The sequence below is a fragment of the Lithobates pipiens genome, unplaced genomic scaffold (genome assembly GCF_037356315.1).
Source record: "Lithobates pipiens isolate NorthernLeopardFrog02 unplaced genomic scaffold, aLitPip1_a1.2 Scaffold_8, whole genome shotgun sequence".
In the NCBI taxonomy this organism is placed as follows: domain Eukaryota; kingdom Metazoa; phylum Chordata; class Amphibia; order Anura; family Ranidae; genus Lithobates; species Lithobates pipiens.
In genome coordinates this window covers 464,099,019-464,118,639 of record NW_027507903.1, presented here as the reverse complement: position 1 = coordinate 464,118,639, position 19,621 = coordinate 464,099,019, and the positions used below count along the sequence as shown (strand labels likewise).

At 43.4% G+C, this 19,621-nt stretch overlaps 1 protein-coding gene across 1 annotated transcript in view; it reads left to right on the top strand.

Annotated features, from left to right (window-relative positions):
• The window catches only part of LOC143960193 (uncharacterized), a 749,774-nt gene that overhangs the window by 305,217 nt on the left and 424,936 nt on the right, over window positions 1–19,621 (top strand). The window contains exon 2 of the mRNA XM_077468516.1: window positions 12,666–12,721. The gene's annotated coding sequence lies outside the window, so the exon portion shown is untranslated. The remainder of the gene's footprint in view (window positions 1–12,665; window positions 12,722–19,621) is intronic.

Sequence of the window (19,621 nt, the reverse complement as noted above, 5' to 3'; positions counted from 1 at the left end):
TTTTGTTCTGGTGACAACTCAAACATTTGGATTTTCCCCTTACTTTTACTCCCAATGGCAGTGGTCAATAGGACATCTCCCTCAGGGGGCTTATGCTGTATTTGTCCCCATTAAGAAGGCCACTTATTTTGTATTCCATTTGGCCGTCAGGAAAGCAAGCCCTGTGTAATCTCCAAATAAACATTTAGGAGCTTACACAGTGTTTGGACTTCCCTGGTCCCATGTGAGATTGCTGTGCAATCGGAAGGCCCTTAATGCTGTCACATGAGATAGGAGTAGTAGGTCACATGCTCACCTAGAAGTAATTTCAGAAGCCTAATGCAGCATTGGGGTAGTGTAGTAGGTGTGTACTTGCTGCTGGGGACAGAATTAATTAAGTGACCCTATTCCCTTTGTCCTGCATGGGCAAATGAAAGGGGTCACTTTAAGAATATGGGAAACAGTAAGGATTTATCTAGCATGGGAAGCTAGCTGTGCTAGATTATAGAGATAATATAGCTGGTAGACTGTATCACCTAAGATTAAAGTGATTGTAAAGGCTCGTTTAAAAAAAAAGAAATAACAATAATGTTATACTTACCGCCTCTTTACAGTTGGTTTTGCACAGAGCAGTCTGGATACTCCTCTTCTGCACCTCTTTGCTGCTCCTGGCCCCTCCCTCCTATTGAGTGCCCCCACAGTCAGCAGCTTCTTATAGGGGCGCTGGAGCCAAGCCACAGCTCTGTGTGTCCATTCAGACACGAAGCCCCAATCCGGCTCTGCCCCCTCTCTCCCCTGATTGGCGGACTAACTTTGATTGACAACCGCGGGAGCTAATGGCGCCACTGCTGTGTCTCAGCCAATCAGAAGGAGTGTCCCAGATGGCTTAGACATTCGTGGACATCGCTGGAGAGAGATAGGGCTCAGGTAAGTAATTAGGGGTTGCTGGGGAGGCTGCTACATACAGAAGTTTTTTTTTTATCTTAATGCATAGAATGGCAGAAACCTTCTGCCTTTACAACTCCTTTCAATTCAGCATTTTGAACAGAGTTTAACTTTTTTTTTTTAAATCAGAGAAAATTTATTGAATAACAAAAACATATAAGTACAACTTGCAGCTTACATCTCAAGCATAGATTCTTGTCACAGCACATAAACTTATTCACCTCTACAAAAGGAATATTCAAGCATTTATTTCACCACTTCTCATGCCATATAGTCCCAACCACATTAGATATTGACATCGTATATCCTGGCTGTGCCTCAATTCACCCATACAAAATTACCTACAGTAGGTGTCTAATATTTAGTGCCCCCCCAACTCAAATCTCCCTTCCCCTGCTTTTATCTCAGCAGTCTGTCCATGATCAGATCAACTGGAGAAAGGCCAGGAGTATCCAATCAGAGTGCCCTGAGTTTCTCAAACTTTTGCGGTCACCCTCTATATTGAAAGATATACTTTTCCATCCTAATGGTGTCCCCCATTTGGGCAATCCACTCCCCCAGCGCTGGAGGCTTGGTCGCTTTCCAATGCCGAATAATCATCTTATGTGCTTGGAACAGGGCCCTGGCCACAGCCTGTCTACTATTGTCCCCCATGGAAACGTCGTCTAGGATCCCGAGTAGACACGGTTTTGGGTCTGTGGGTATGGTAGTATGAAACACTCTGTTAATAGTGTCCAGTACCCCTGTCCAGAATAAGTGCAGTTTGGGGCATCTTCACAACAGGTGGATCAAATCCCTGTGATCTCTCGCGCACCTGGGGCAGCCTGAGTCCTGTCACACCCCCATCCTAAACAGTCTGTCAGGTGTGTAGTGTACTCTGAGCACAATATATAATTGAGATAGCCGCTGGGCCACATTTACCGAACAATATTGTACTGCCTGTAGTGCCTCCTCCCATTGCTCATCCTCAAATGTACCGAAATCCCTCTTCCATTTATTTAATGCAGCCTTCGGAAAGCCTCCGAGGCAGGCATTAAGGACCATAGAGTAAGTTCTAGAGATAAAACCCTGGAACTGTGATAAGTTAACCATAGATCAGAAGATCGGGGTCGGTGAAAGAGTCCACGGGGTCTCCCCAGCCAGCGCCTTCACTGCATGTTGCAGTTGTAGGTAGTAGAAGAGTATGGACTGTGGGAGATGAAATCTCTCCCTCAAATCGGGGAAGGGAGTCAGCCTCCCTGTTGTAAAAATTTGTCCCAAATGCGTGACCCCATATCTCTTCCACCACGCGCCACAATCCAGCAATAATAGCTCCTCATAGTGCCTATTCTCCCATATTGGGCTGTACTCAGTGAAGCCCTCCACCCCCTGCAGTTGTCAAAGTTTATTCCAAATTTTCTGCATAAGAGCATAAGTGGGCAATCGTTTGTTTGATTTTGCATAAGCTAAGGCCTCCATACCCGAGAGTACATCACCATGGCTGGAAGCCAAGCACATCAGGGCCCTAATTGGTTCCAAACGTATGGTCCCCTCCGCTCCTCCCATCCCTTATGGCATAGCCCTGGCTATATGCTGTGCCTGCGCTGCCAGGTAATAGGCCCAAGGATTAGGGAGGGCAAGGCCCCCTGCCTCCTTGGACTTTTGTAGTTGTTCTAATTTTATCCTTGGGGGTTTATCTAACCAAATTAAACCTCTAAAAATTGAGTTGATAATGCGCAAAAACTTCAGAGGAATTACCATAGTGGTATTGTGCAGAATATATAGACGTTGGGGCATAAAGATCATCTTTATCAGGTTGACTCTTGCGACCAGAGACATCTTAAGACGGGACCAAATTTTGGTTTTGTCTCGAATTCTATTTAATAGTGGGGTCAGGTTAAGGGAAATATAGTCAAGTGGTTCTGATGTGACCTGTATCCCAAGTGCTTCATACCCGTGGACAGTGTTTAACTTTAACAGTAGAAAAAATAGCTGCACACCAACATCCGTCCAACAAGCTTATTGAAAGACTGTCACCAGGACTTTAACAATGGAACAAGGGGTGACGACCTTTCAGCCAGAGGATGGGGAATGGAGGAGTACAGGTCTGCCACTGATATTTATCAGGGGCATTTTTCACATGTCCCCACACAGTATATTTGTGTCTATTTCCTTTTTGTATTGTGCTGATGGATGGTGGACAGGATATATATCATGTGTCTCTTTGCAATCTGTTGTTATCACTTTATGGGACGCATGTGTTTTGGTGTCTTCCATATAAATATTTTCATTTATTTTTGTACTTATTTTTTCTATGGTGTCTATTTTCTAATGTGGTCACTTTGGCTTTACATATGCACTTGTATTGTTGTTCAGAATGTTTTTAGCTTTAGTTTTGCTTTTCAAGACATGGGGAGAGCTGATTACACCACCCTACACCTGTGTGAGGTGGGAGTGTCCTCTATTTAGAGGTTCAGTAGGTCAGTCGTCCTTTGGGTTTTGAAGAAGCACAATGTATGTCTGAAACGTCATCACCCCTTGGTCTGTTGTTTTAGTCCAGGTGGCAGTCTTTCAATAAACCTTTTAAGCCCCATACACACTATCAGTTTTTCCTTCAGGTTTACCAAAACCATGTAGTAGAAGGGCCTGCCTGATTGCACACACATTGAAACTCCTAAGGTTTGACCTCATATTATATGGTTTTGGTAAATCTGAAGGAAAAAAGCAGAAAAACTGATAGTGTGTATGGGGCTTTAGACGAATGTTGGTGTGCAGTAGGGATGAGCCGAACACCCCCCGGTTCGGTTCGCACCAGAACTTTCGAACGGACCCCAAATTCGTACGAACTTTAGAACCCCATTGAAGTCTATGGGACTCGAACGTTCGAAATTAAAAGTGCTAATTTTAACGGCTAATATGCAAGATACTGTCCTAAAAAGGGTTTGGGGACCTGGCATCTGCCCCAGGGGACATGGGTCAATGCCTAAAATGTTTTTAAAAATGGCCGTTTTGGCAGGAGCACTGATTTTAATGACGATTAAAGTGAAAAATTCCTTTAAATATGGTGCCTGGGGGGTCTCTGTAGTATGCCTGTGAAGTGCCACGTGTTTCCCGTGTTTAGAACAGTCCCTGCACAAAATGACATTTAACGGAAATAACATCATTTAAAACTGCTTGCGGTTTTAATGTTATATCTGGTTCTTGCAATATGGTTGAAAATCATTAAGAAAAATGGCATGGGTAGCCCTCCCTGCCCATTACCATCCCCTTTGGGTCTTGTACGCATATTAAGGGGAACCCAGTACCCATATTAAAAAAAGGAAATGCGTGTGGCCCCCAGGCCCTATATACTCAGAACAGCAGTATACAGGCGTTGCAAACAAGACAGGGACTGTGTAGGTTTGTTGTGTTAAGTTGAATCTGTTTGTAATTTTCAACTGGTACATTTTTAAAGTGTAGCTCCAGTCAAAAAAACTATTTTTAAGCTTTTTGGAAAACATAGGGAAGGGTTATCACCCCTGTATAATTTGTTTTGTCGTACATCTTTTTTCATCTCACTTGCTGTTGTCTCCTTCCGTTTGCAAGTAGGAGATGTTTGTAAGTTGGATGTTTGAAAGTAGGGGCCTGCCCTATATGCTCTGCAGAAATGGCAGAACAAGGTGTTGGTTTTGCCACAACATTGTAAGCCCTCAAAGTGACTCTTGGTGGGTGCTGGAGCGCCCTGCTGTGAACGATTATATCAAGAATTGTAATTACATGCCATTGTTGAACAGTGGTAGAAAAATGTATCTGTGGTGGTTGTGGTCCTGGTGCCACAACACTATAAGTCCTCACAGTTACTCTGGGTGGGCACAGGAACGGGCCCTCCTGTGAAATATTATATCAAGAATTGTAATTACATGTCCCTGTTAAACAGGGGCAGAAAAATTGGGCCTTAGGCACTGGTGCTGGTGCCACGACACTGCAACCTCTCCCATATACTCTAGTTTTATTGCAGGAATTAGCCCTGCTGCAAAGCATTGCATCAAAAATTGTACTTAAACGCCCTGTTAAACAGGGGCAGAAAAATTGGGCCTTAGGCACTGGTGCCACCACACTGCAACCTCTCCCATATACTCTATTTTTATTGAAGGAATTAGCCCTGCTGCAAAGCATTGCATCAAAAATTGTAATTAAACGCCCCTGTTAAACAGGGGCAGAAAAAGTGGGCTGATGGCATCACCCAGAACCAGAAATGTTCTTCCAACATATCAGCGGAGGAGGAAGAGGATAGACAATCAACATAACAGGATAGTCACTCAGCATCAGCATAGGCAGTCTTGAAGGGATGTGATATTTCAAAAAAAAAATATTCGGTTACATCAGCTTCAGGTGCTTGGTAGCTGTGGGTGATCCAAGACTGATTCATCTTGATGAAGGTCAGTCGATCAACTGATTCGGTGGACAGGCACACCCTGTGATCGGTAACAAAGCCACCAGCAGCACTGAAGGTGCGTTCCGAAAGAACGCTGGATGCAGGACAGGCCAGTAGCTCAATTGCATACTGTGCAAGCTCTGGCCAGTGATCCATCCTCAAGACCCAGTAAGCCAGAGGATTTTCGGTGGGAAAGGTGTCCAAGTCTGACCTTGCCCCTAGGTATTCTTGCACCATTTAAATCAGACACTGGCGATGGTTGCTGGAACCGATCATACTTCGGGGCTGCGGACTAAAAAATTGTCTGAAAGCATCAGTCAGACGGCCACCTTCTCCACCGCTCCTTCTGACTGATGCCTCAGCAACACGTTGTCCAGGACCAGGAGTTTGTAACCTCCCAGTCTCTGGGAACGCGTTGCACAGACCTTTCTGCAAGGCCTCCCGGAGATGTCTCATCCTCTGCTCCCTCTGTGATGGCAAGATAAGGTCGGCAACCTTACTCTTGTACCGTGGATCAAGGAGAGTGGCCAGCCAGTAATGGTCCCTCTCCTTGATCCGAAGAATACGAGGATCCTTCCGCAGGCTTTGCAGGATCAGGGAGGCCATGCAGCGTAGGTTAGCTGAGGCATTTGGTCCGGAGTCCTCTGGGTCACTAAAGACAACATGATCCGCAGCTACCTCCTCCCAGCCACGTACAAGTCCACGTGTTTCTTGGGACTGTAAATCATCCCTACAAGACTGCTGCTGCTGATGCTGAGTGCCAGCCTCCACCTCCATGCTGACACAATCATCCTCCTCCTCCTCCTCCTCTTCCTCCTCCTCATCCTCTTCCTGTGTGATGGGTGGCACAGCAGGAACACTGTCTGGATAAAGGGGGCCTTGAGAGGCAAGGAAGTCCTCCTCTTCCTGCCTCTGTTCTGCCTCAAGTGCCCTGTCCATTATTCCACGCAGCGTATGCTCCAAGAGGTGGACAAGAGGTACAGTGTCACTGATGCATGCACTGTCACTGCTCACCATCCTTGTGGCCTCCTCAAACGGTGACAGGACAGTGCATGCATCCCTGATCATGCCCCACTGGCGTGGTGAGAAAAAAACGAGCTCCGCTGACCCTGTCCTGGTGCCGTAGTTGCACAGGTACTCATTGATGGCCCTCTGCTGCGTGTGCAGCCGCTGCAGCATGGCCAACGTTGAGTTCCACCTGGTGGGCATGTCACATATAAGGCGGTTCTTGGGCAGGTTCAACTCCTTTTGGAGCTCAGCCAGCCGAGCACAGGCATTAAATGATCGGCGGAAATGCACACAGACTTTCCTGCCCTGCTTCAGGACATCCTGTAAGCCGGGGTACCTGCCCAAGAACCGCTGCACCACCAGGTTAAGGACGTGAGCTACACAGGGCACATGGCTCAGTTGTCCCTGTCAGAGGGCGGAGAGGAGGTTGGTGCCATTGTCGCAAACCACTATTCCTGGCTTAAGCTGGCGTGGCGTCAACCACCTCTCGGCCTGCCCCTGCAGAGCTGACAAAACATCCGCCCCAGTGTGGTTCCTGTCCCCCAAATAAACCAGCGCAAGCACGGCATGGCATCGTTTTGCCTGCGTACTTGCGTAGCCCCTGGAAAGCCTACGGAGCACCGCTGGTTCTGAGGACAGAGCACTGGAAGAGGCCATGGAGGAAGAAGAAGAGGAGGGGGTGGAGGAGAGAGGTGTGTCACAACCAATAGTAGCATTTTGGAGGCGTGGTGGCGGAACAACCTCCAACACTACTGCACCTTGTCCTGCATCCTTCCCAGCTGCCAGAAGAGTGACCCAATGGGCCGTGAAAGACAGGTAACGTCCCTGTCCATGCCTGCTGGACCATGAGTCAGTGGTAATATGCACCTTACCGCTGACCGCCCTGTCCAGCGAGGCAAGGACATTGCCTTTCACATGCCGGTGGAGAGCCGGAATCGCCTTCCGTGAGAAAAAGTGGCGTTTGGGGACCTGCCACTGAGGAACTGCACATTGTACAAACTCACGGAAGGGGGCCGAGTCTACCAACTGAAAAGGCAGCAGTTGAAGTGCTAGCAATTTAGCCAAGCTAGCATTCAACCGCTGGGCATGTGGATGGCTGGGAGTGAACTTCTTTCGCCGGTCCAGCAGCTGGGGCAAGGACATTTGCCTGCTATAATCGGACGTGGGTGTACTGCTAGCAGAGTGCCCGGAAGCACTTGGCTGTGACACACCTAATTCTACACCTTCAGTCCTCTCAGAGCAGGTTTCAGAGAGGACTGAAGGTCTAGTGGGGTTGGAGATGCCAGCTGATGAGGAGCAAGGAGAGGTCCGCTTTGTTCTTTGGTGTGGTTCTTTGAGGTACGCTTGCCAACGAGCTGCATGGCAGGTCAACATATGTCTGGTCAAGCATGTGGTGCCCAAGCAGCTGATGTTTTGGCCACGCGAGATACGCTTGAGACATATGTTGCAAATAGCAGCGGTGCGATCTGATGCACTTGTCTCAAAAAAGGCCCACACCAAAGAACTTTTAGAATAACGCGCAGAGGCAGCGCCCTGCACAGGCGGAGCTCTGCGGTGTGATTCAGTCGGTGTGCTGCCCCTAAGCTGGCCCCCGGAGGGCATCCTGCCTCGTTTGGACATGTGCCTCCTCCTCCTCTCTCCTACCAGGCACCCACATGGAGTCAGTGCCCTCATAATCCCCTCCCTCTTCATCGCTGTAGCAAACCTGGCAATATGCTGCAGCTTGTGGAACATGACTGCCAGATTGCTGTCCTTCTTGAGCATCCCCTCTCTCTGCATTCACGCTACTGCCTTCCTCTAGCTGAGTGTCATCATCAGAGGCTACAAAACACTGGGCATCCTCCTGGAGCATGTACCCAACACTGTGCTCAAAGAGTTCAGGAGACTCCTCAGGAGGACGTGGTGGGTCTAGGGAAGGAGTCACTGATGATGACATTGAGACGAGGGAAGACGATGCGTTGGCAGCTGCTTTGCTAGTTCCCTTGAGACTGGGTGAGAGAGGATGAGGAGGATGAAGAGGGCTTGGTCATCCACTCTACCAAGTCGTTGGCATGTTGCGGTTCAACATGTCCAGCTGCCGAAAAGAAGGACAAGCGTGTCCCATGGCCACGTGCTGATGACAATGCACAGCGTCCACGACCAGCACTGTTGTCTCTAGACACAGAGCCTGCTTGCCCTCTTTTATCGGCTCGCACCTGTCTGCCTCTCCTTGCTGGCCTTCCAGACATGGTAATGGCCTGAAGGGAGTTGGGTAAAACAGCAGTTGGGTAGTGTATATTGTGCTGGAGGCACACAACACCCACTAACTCCTGCAGATGCCTTTATTATAGAACACCAGAGATAAAGGGGTATACTGTAATGGAGTCACACAACACCCACTAAGCCATGCAGATGGCTCTATTAGAGAACAGCAATAAAGGGTAGATACAGGTGTATATTGTGCTGGAAGCACACAACACCCACTAACTCCTGCAGGTGCCTTTATTATAGAACACCAGAGATAAAGGGGTATACTGTAATGGAGTCACACAACACCCACTAAGCCCTGCAGATGGCTCTATTAGAGAACAGCAATAAAGGGTAGATACAGGTGTATATTGTGCTGGAGGCACAAAACACCCACTAACTCCTGCAGATGCCTTTATTATAGAACACCAGAGATAAAGGGGTATATACAGATGTATACTGTGCTGTGCTGGAGGCACACACAACTTCCAATAACTCCTGCAGATGGCAGATGGCTCAAATAGAGAAAAGCTATGTAGGTGGATATAGCGGTGTGTACTGGGTACAGAGCACGCAGACAGCACGCACAAGCTCCTAACACTACTGACTGCAAGCTCTATTATAAAAGATAGATCACTAGCTATATAGGTGAGGTGAATATAGCAGTGTATACTGCGGTCAGGGCACGCAGACAACAACCACTACAGAAGAACAAGATCGAAAATCGGCCGATAACGATCGTTGTATACTGTGTTGAAGGTACACAGAACACCCACTAACTGCTTCAGACGCCAACACACTAAACAAGGCCGCCACGCTGGCGGCCTTATATAGTGTGGGGCGTGTACTACACAGCCTGAGCTATGATTGGCCACAGGCATCCTGCCTGTGGCCAATCATGGCTCTCCTCGCTGCTGGCGCTGTGATTGGCCAAGCATGCGTGGTCACAGTGCATGCTTGGCCAATCATGAGCCAGCAATGCACTGCGATGACGCAGTGCATTGTGGGCCGTGAGCGCCACACGAATTTGGCGTGAACGGCCCATAACGTTCGGAATTCGCCGAACGGGCGAACAGCCGATGTTCGAGTCGAACATATGTTCGACTCGAACATATGTTCGACTCGAACACGAAGCTCATCCCTAGTGTGCAGCTATTTTTTCTACTTGGTCTACATGTTCACGATTGTGAGCTGGAGCTAGCACACAGCCCTTCCTTTGGATTATCATACTCACCTGGAGCAGCGATCCGTTTCATTGTTCTTAACTTTAACAGTGCTCTGCACTGCAAAATTTTTTTCTAATAATTAAATTATAAGTTTTTAATGAATAAATACATTCATAATAATTACTCAAACCTCAATAACAGGGCATTTTCAATATAATTTCAACGTCTCTGTGACTTCCTTCCAGTCTTGCCAAGTTGGCCACTGCTATTATCTTTTTCTTAGAATTATTGCCACAAACCATTTAAACCTTTCTTTTGTGATATGACAGTAAGGTTTCCCTAGTGATCGTTTCTATTTGTATTTATTTTTTAACTTCCTTCCATCAGTAACCCTCATCTATGTCATCGTGTCTCTATTTGGCACAACCATAAGTGGCAATTATTAGCAAAGACATAAATGATGAACGCTTAATTGTCTTGCGTGGATTCAAAGGCAGCAACACAATGTACCCCCGCCATGACAACAATGTGTATATTTTTTATATCTGTTATGTAGTGTTTGGGCTCTGCTTAAAGTATATGTAAAGCATAAACTTTTTTTTAGTTTGTTTTGGAGTAAAAGACTTGGGACTCCTGTCAGGTTTTTATTTTTTGCGCTATAAACTAAAATAGAGGGACAATTTTGAAAAAAAATCATTATTTTTTACTTTTTGTTATAAATATCCCTCAAAAATAAATAAAAAAAACATTTTTTTCCCTCAGTTGAGGCCAATACGTATTCTTCTACATATTTTTGGTAAAAAAATTGCAATAAGCGATTATTGATTGGTTTGCGCAAAAGTTATAGTGTTTACAAAATAGGGGATAGTTTTATGGCATTTTTATTTATAATTTTTTTTTACTAGTAATGGTGGCGATCAGCGATTTTTATTGTGACTGTGACATTATGGCGGACACATCGGACATTTTTGACACATTTTTGGGACCATTGTAATTTATACAGCAATCAGTGCTATACAAATGCAGTGATTCCTGTGTAAATGACACTGGCAGGGAAGGGGTTAACCAGGGGGTGGCATTGTAGGGGTTAAGTGTTCCTAGGGGCGTGTTACTAACTGTGGGGGGCTGGGCTTTGTGTTAGTGAACTCTGATCTCTGCTCCAATCACATGGAGCAGAGATCAGCGTTATTTGTTGTTAGGCAGAACGGGGAGATGCTGTTTACAACGGCATCTCCCCGTTCAGCCGCCTCGTGAGACGATCGCGGGCGCCACGACTGGACTCACGGGTGTCCCGACCGGCGGCGCGCACGCGATGGCAGGGCAGCATATAAAAATGGACATACCTGTACGCCAGTATGCCTGCCCGTGCCATTCTCCCGACGTACATCGGCGTGCGCCGGTCGGGAACTGGTTAAGAGGGAAATTTCACCTTGTTTTGAGAGATCTCTGGTTACCTACTGCTTTACCTCTGGAAAAGGAAGTGAAGGAATATTTCTCCATTATTATGCCCCGTACACATGACCGGACTTTCCGGCAGAAAAGGTCTGATGGTCTTTCCAACGGACTTTCAACAGAGTTCCAACAGACTTCCGAACAAACGGACTTGCCCACACACGAACGGACTAAGTCCGTTCAAAAGTCCGTTCGTTTTGAACATGATGACATAAGACTGGAATAGAAAAGGAAGTTTAATAGCCAGTAGCCAATAGCTTCCCTTGCATCATATTTGGTCCAGCATACAGACGAACGGTTTTCCCGATAGCAATTGAGTCTGTCGGACAGATTTGAAACATGTTCTATTTCTAGGTCCGTCTGATTTTTTTAATGAAAAACTATCGGATTATCCCACACATGATCAGAATGTGTGACGGACGGATTCCATCGGACCTAATCTGTTGGAAAGTCCGATCGTGTGTACGCGGCATAAGGCTCCATTCACAGTTGTGTGGCTTGTCATGTAACTTTGGACTTCAAAGGCGCATGATAGTCATTCCCCATGTTTTACAATGATAAACATTCAAATATGTGGGACTTCAAGTTGCAGCAACTTCAAAGTAGATTATGCACTACTTTTGTCCGATATTCTGACAAAATGTCAAACCTGGCAGAATGAGCAACCCGCGTCACTTCCGTTTTCTTTAAACCCTCATGAATTGCAGATTTTGACAAATTTCGGTTTATTTTTACAAATTGCTGCTTGGACACAACACCGGCAACCAAATAGAGTCCAGTGCATGATATTATGAGCAGAGATTGTTACTCCGCTCCGAAACTAACCAAGAAAATGTCTGACTCCGAGGCGGCGACAACTTTGTCCTCGTTAGCCACTGTGCTGTGAAAACAGCAAAATATTCTGGAAGATTTTGCTATTTTCACAGCACAGCAGCTAACGAGGACAAAGTTGTCACCGTCTCGGAGGTGGCCATTTTCTTGATTAGTTTCGGAGCAGAGAAGCAGTCTCTGCTAATATCATCTTGCACCGGACTCTATTCGGTTGCCAGTGTTGTGTCCAAACAGCAATTTGTGAAAATAAACAGTAATTCATCAAAATCTGCAATTCATGATGGTTTAAAGAAATGGGTTTCTCATTCTGCCAGGATCGACATTTTGTCAGAACACCTGTACTAAAGCTTTGAACATATCATTTGATCGATCAGATAAAAACTTGAGAGACAATCATCACCAAGTGCCCTCAAGAGCAGTGAGCTATGTTTTGGTCTGTTTAATAATGAGGGCTTGTTTAGTCTATGAAAATTAAGACCTTGTCATATTGGCTTTAGCATGTAGGGCTATCTGGGAATTTAGGGGTTAGGAAACTCTTCACTGGTATCCTCACAAGCAAAAGACTCAGCTCACCAGTAAGATTTTCAGTTGTGTCTGTTTTGTAACTAGTGTGTATTTGGTATTTATATATTTTAACACTATATGCTATTATCCCTTTTTCACAGATTCAGTAAGATGGAGCTCAATGTCTACACAAATGTGGCCGCTTAACACATCAATGGTAAGTCACCAAAATATACTATTGCCATCTGAATTTAAGTCATAATCATTGTGCTCAGTTCAGATTCTACAGACGCTCTAACACTAAACCATAATCCTTAAAGTGAATCTGAAGTCATAAACTGTTGTTTTTATGTTTTTGGTGGGATGTGGACTGTTTAGAACCCCTGTAAGTTTTTCCTGACTTAGCAGGAAGTGAGGGGAAATCCCTCTTCACTCCTCTTTGCCCTTGTACACACGGTCGGACATTCCGACAACAAAATCCGTCGGATTTTGTCCGAAACTGGTGTTGCATACACACACGGTCAGACAAAGTTGTCGGAAAATCCGATCGTTTGGAACGTGATGACGTTATTTCGTTACGACGGGACTACGTTCAGGCTAGTAGCCAATAGCTTTGGTCTAGGAATTTGATCTGAGCATTCGTGGCACTTTGTCCGATCGGAATTCTCTACAAACGATCGGATCATGTTGTCAGAAATTTTTATAGCCCAGCTCTAAAACTTTGTCGGTCGGATATTCCGATGGAAACAGTCCGATGGAGCCCACACATGGTCGGATTATCCAACAACGCGGTCCGATCGGACATTTTCCATCGGAATGTCCGACTGTGTGTACAAGGGCTAAGACAGATGTTACTGGAACAGTTGACTCCATTTGAAGGTTTCTTCTTTATTCCTCTTCTAGTGACAACTGTAAAATTCTGCATTTAATGGTCACAAGATGTAGAGATGGTGATTGTTCCCAGAGGGGGCACAGAGGGAAATAAAGTAAAAACCTGACATGGTTCTAACCCTTTTCTACCTGGCTTAAAAGCTTAAAGTGTATGTTACCATAACATTTATTATTCCTGATATGTGTCTGTTGTACCATGCACTTGAATTAAAAAGTATCCTGTTCTCTTTGTATTGTGCCAGGAATGGCCAAATCTGCGTAGCTACACTAGGAGACTGAGACCAGACTATATATAGTAAAGTCAATTTATTAATAGTAAAACAAAAGACATCCAAACACCAGCAAACGGGAAACACAGCAAACATTACGATACAAGTGAACTACAACTATATGACGAAAATGCCTAACTAGCAATCTAACTATCAGGCAACCTAACTAGCAATCTAACTATATACAATATGTTCAAAAATGGAGAACAAAGATAAAAGGGGAAAAATGGAGATGCAGCGAACACATGGGAAGGGGAAACCAGGACTCGGATCAGTTACAAGGGGTGCAGAAAAGGTGCAGTGGGGTTCAGGACTCAGGGCAGGAGCAACATCAGGATCTAGGCTCGGGATAAGTGGCAAGGAGTATCTGGCATCAAAGCAAAACACCGAAGCAAGGTGTAATAATAGAGGAGGGACTAAATATCCTCCTAGCAGCCAGTATCAGGTGGAGACTGATTACTGGAATCTGCTGGGAGACACCAGCTGGTGGATGTCAGAACTACAGCCTCCCACTCTGGGAAGCCCAGTGCCACCAGCAGGTGATCCGGGTCCTGACATATTGGGGTTGATTTACCAAACTGGAGAGTGCAAAATCTGGTGCAGCTGTCTATTGTAGCCAATCCGTGTCTAGCTTCAGCTTTTTCAGTTAAGCTTTTACAAAAAAACTGAAAGCTGATTGCTTTCTATGCAGGTGCAGACCTGCAATAAATGTCGCACTCTCTAGTTTTAGTAAATCAACCCCATTGCTTCCTTTGTGTGAAATTCATGGTGATCCTGTCAGACCCCCTGCTTTTCTATTTAAAACTGACCACACTAGGCATAGAAGCACAGGCAGTTTTCTGGTCGTGCTGGGATCAAAGCCTTCCAATGGTCAAGACTTGTGCTGCCACCCCCCAAGCACAGTTTTTTACTGGACAAATCAGTGTATTGCTGTTTCTCTGCCTTTTTCTTACATGTCCCCTACAGTCTCTACCTCCACCCCTTATGTACCCAAGAACAGAGTTTATGTGATCACTTATAGAAAAAGAAAAAAAGGTATTTACTATATATATATATATATATATATATATATATATATACACACAGTATCTCACAAAAGTGAGTACACCCCTCACATTTTTCTATCTTTTCATGTGACAACGCTGAAGAAATGACACTTTGCTACAATGTAAAGTAGTGAGTGTACAGCTTGTATAACAGTCTACATTTTCTGTCCCCCCAAAATAACTCAACATACAGTCATTAATGTCAAAACCGCTGGCAACAAAAGTGAGTACACCCCTAAGTGAAAATTTCCAAATTGGGCCCAATTAGCCATTTTCCCTCCCCAGTGTCATGTGACTCCTTAGTGCTACAGAGCTTCACAGTGGCAACCTTTGAAGCTCTGGTGAACTCCATGACCAAGAGGGTTAAGGCAGTTCTGGAAAATAATGTTGGCCACAAAAAAATATGGACACTTTGGGCCCAATCTCTCACTTTTGTTGCCAGCGGTTTAGACATTAATGGCTGTGTATTTAGTTATTTTGAGTTTGAGTTTGAATTAACGCTGTTATACATGCTGTACACTCACTATTTTACATTGTAGCAAAGTGTAATTTCTTCAGTGTCGTCACATGAAAAGATATAATAAAATATTTACAAAAATGTAAGGGGTGTACTCACTTTTGTGAGATACTGTGTGTATATATATATATATATATATATATATATACAGTTGTGCTCATAAGTTTGCATACCCTGCCAAAATGTATGATTTCTTGGCCATTTTCCCAGAGTGGCTCAATGATATTGAGGTGAGGTCAGGAGACTGAGATGGCCACTCCAGAACCTTCACTTTATTCTGCTGTAACCAATGACAGGTTGACTTGACCTTGTGTTTTGGATCATTGTCATGTTGGAATGTCCTGGCTGATGAGTGCAAATGTTCCTCCAGTATTTTTTGATAACATAGTACATTCATCTTGCCATCAATTTTGACCAAATTTCCTGTGCCTCACACATCCCCAAAACATCCACGATCTACCTCCGTGTTTCACAGTAGGAATGGCTTACTTTTCATCATAGGCCTTGTTGACTCCTCTCCAAATGTAGCGTTTACGGTTGTGGCCAAAAAGCTAAATTTTGGTCTCATCACTCCAAATGACTTTGTGCCAGAAGATTTGAGGCTTGTCTCTGTGTTGTTTGATATATGGTAAGCAGGATACTTTCTAGCATTTGCGTAGTAATGGCATTCTTCTGGCGACTCGACCATTTAGCCCATCTTTCTTCAAGTGCCTCCTTATTGTGCATCTTGAAACATCCACACTACATGTTTTCAGAGAGTCCTGTATTTCACCAATTTTAGTTTGTCTAACTGACTGTGGTTTGGTTTAAATAGAACCCCTAATTTTCCACTTCTTGATTAGAGTTTGAACACTGCTGATTGGCATTCTCAATTCCTTGAATATCTTTTTATATCCCTTTCCTGATTTATACAGTTCAGCTACCTTTTCCCGCAGATCCCTTGAAAATTCTTTTGCTTTCCCCTTGACTCAGAATCCAGAAACCATAGTGCAGCACTGGATGAAAGATGCAAGGGTCTGTCAGAAGTCCAGAAACTCATTGATCTTTTATACACACACACTAATTACAAGCAAACAGTGAGGATGGTTACCTTTAATAGCCATTCAAAACCCTTTGTGTCAACTTGTGTGCATGTTATCAGGCCAAAATCACCAGGGTATGTAAACTTATGATCAGGGTCATTTGGGTAGTTTTTGTTGTCGTTTTGATTTAAAAACAGTAAACACAGTTGATTGATAATAAATGGCTTCAGCCAAAGACTAACCATGAGAGAAAGAAATGTTTTTGTGTTATCATTCATAATCTCTGAAAAATGACCAAGAAATCCAAAATTCTGCCAGAGTATGTAAACTTATGAGCACAACTGTGTATGTATATATATATATATATATATATATATATATATATATATATATATATATATATATACATATGTATATAATGTTTTTATCACACAAATGTTTTGTCTTGCTTTTCTTTTTTTTTTCAAATAACATTTTATTGAAGTTATCAAACAGCTGTCTTGCTTTTCTATTTTAAACTGAATGGGATAACCTAACCTATCCAATCCTCCTGTTTTTAGCGATTAAAGCTGAAGCTTTGGAGCACAAAAAAAATACCCTTACAGTGGGTCCCTCTGCACTGCAAGGTTTAAATACTTGTTATTTCTAGTATGTAGAATAAATAGTATTAGTACCCTTTTCCCAATTCCAGCAGGTTCCAGTGCTGTGCTCTTCTTCCTGAAGCTCCGATCTGTGGGCGGTCCTTCTGTGTCAACATGACAGTGCAGATCTATTGACCCTCCATTGCATGTGAAGGGGATGAGCGTGCAACCCTGGTAGTGAGAAGCTTTTTACACTAAATCTAGAACTGGTATCAAATGATTTCACGAGAAATATGTAGTATGTACCATTTTCCTTTCTATTTACTATTTTCTGAGGTGTACAGATAACTCCCTTAGCTAGGCACACACAGGGTTAAAAGACAAATCTAGCCTAGAAGAGTCGTTCTGGAGTTTTTGTATACATGAAAGCAGCTGTACAGTGTACGATCTGCAGACTGAGGAGAAAACGTGGAAGTTGTTCCCGGTGCCCCTCCCTGTTTTGTTTAGCGCTAACTGCTATCATTGTGCATCAATCTCTAAACTCCCATTGTCCTACTGGGGAAATGACTTGAAAATTAAGCATGTTAGCTTTTTTTATGACTTCCTGCATGAATCATTTTTAAAGTTGTGCCAAACAATTTCCACTTTATAGTATAAATAGAAACATGAAGCTATAGAGCCTGGTTTAAGGGATATGCATGGCTGTGCTTCTCATAGGAAAATTATTCTGTAAAACATCATACAGCTCTACCATGTACCGACATTGCATTGTTGAGTCGGCAATGGTTGGAGTGACACTGAATCTAGTGATGAGATTACTGCGAACCAGTTTCTGTCTCTCCAACTTTCAAAAAGGCCATAATGAAGGGGACACTCTTTTGAAGGGGGGCGCCCTAAATATATGTGCATTCTTCATTGTGAAAATCCGGAGAAGTGTGACACCATCACTTGGCTTAGTATTTCCATGGCCGTTGAGTGGAACTGAGAATATCTCCCCATGGGATTTCCAGAAAGATATAAGAATCTGTCATGTGATTCAGAAAAGAAAAAAGGCACCAAAACTATAAAATATAAAAATAAAAAACGGAACTTTCCTTTATGTTCTGGATGATACTTGTTATGTCCCCTCGCAACTTACTGGCCAACATTGGCATTTTCTTTGAATTTCCTGGCATTTATTGGATATTTTTGTACTTCACTGGTACTGGCTCCTTTGTATACTTCTCTTTTTTATATGTATATCTATTTGGAAGCTGCCTTTTTCTCCCAAATAAAAGTTTGAAAACAAAAAAACTGGTATACAATATAAAAATGATATTTTCATTCTAAAAATATTATAATAATTCATAAATCATATTTTATATAATGTCTTTTTAAGGTCCACTATTCCATTTAGTTTTACAAACACAAGTTTCTGGGATTATAAAAAATAATTGTAAATTGTGACCCCAATGTTTAAGGCTTCCCCACTCTATCCAAAAGTTTTATTTTTATTTTTTTTGGCTGAAATTTTAACTTTAACCCAACTAATGTTGTAGCAACTCTTGTGAATAATTTATTTTATTCATTCTTAGAAACGGGAATGTTTGTAATTTATGTTGAACCTGGTCAAGTCAAACTTAAATAAGAAAATGTAATATGTAATGTATTTTATTAAATATAGAGGATGATACCATTGAGTTCATTATTTAAAGCCCAACTCTAGGCTCCAGGATCCTCATCACCTCTTCCCCAATATTGGGCAATCCTCCACAATGCAGAGTGCTGTGCTGATATATGTAATGACATCATTGCCAACGTCTGCATCTAAATACTGTGAGGCTCACAACACCCTACACTCACAGTATGTTCTTATGCAGCATATACACGGTCAGATTTTCTGACGGGAAATGTTGGATGTGAGCTTGTTGTCAGAAAGTCTGACTGTGTGTACGCGGCATTAGTCTTTTAGGTTAAATGACACTAGATGGTTGATTTACTAAACTGGAGAGTGAAAAATTTGGTGCAGCTGTGCATGGTACCCAATCAACTTCTAACTTTCGCTTGTTCAATTAAGCTTTGACAAAATAAAAACTGGAAGCTTATTGATTTCTATGCAGTGCTGCACCAGATTGATCACTCTTCAGTTTTAGTAAATCAGCCTCTAGGTAGCATTCATTCATGATGCATCCAGTGGTAAAATTAATTACAGTGGGGGACAGCCCTGGAGTGGAGGTGATCACCGCAGCCATAACTTTTTTTATGTTTTCTATGGGTGAGGCATTATTTAAAAGTATAAAATGCCCACAACTGGACTTTTATAGCCATCAGTGGTGATAATATACATTACAGAATGAACATTTTTCTCAAGCAGGGATTATCATGTATATATGTCATGAAGTTTATACTCCGGAACGCCAATCTACAAACATGATCTGCGTGCCTGTGCAGCACTTAAATAAGGTGAAAGGTTTGAAGATCACCATTTAAATCTCTCTTTTAAGTCTTCGTCCTGTTATCATTATAATAATGTGTGTAGGCGTAGGAATGAAAGATGTGACACTCGCTTAGCAGGGTGTAGCTGGCTGCAGGAAAAATAATCAATGAAATAAAACAGACACAAGGATAGCAAATGAAAATTTGTTTCCTAATACCTTACTGGAGGCGAACTGCTAAAGAAATGTTAAAAAAAACTGCCATCTAAATGAATTTCAGATTTCACAGTTATAGTATAAACAACACAAATTAGTGTAACTCCGTAATAATTAATAGAACAATAAATTGATTTTTTTTAAATGCAAGCAGTGTAAAC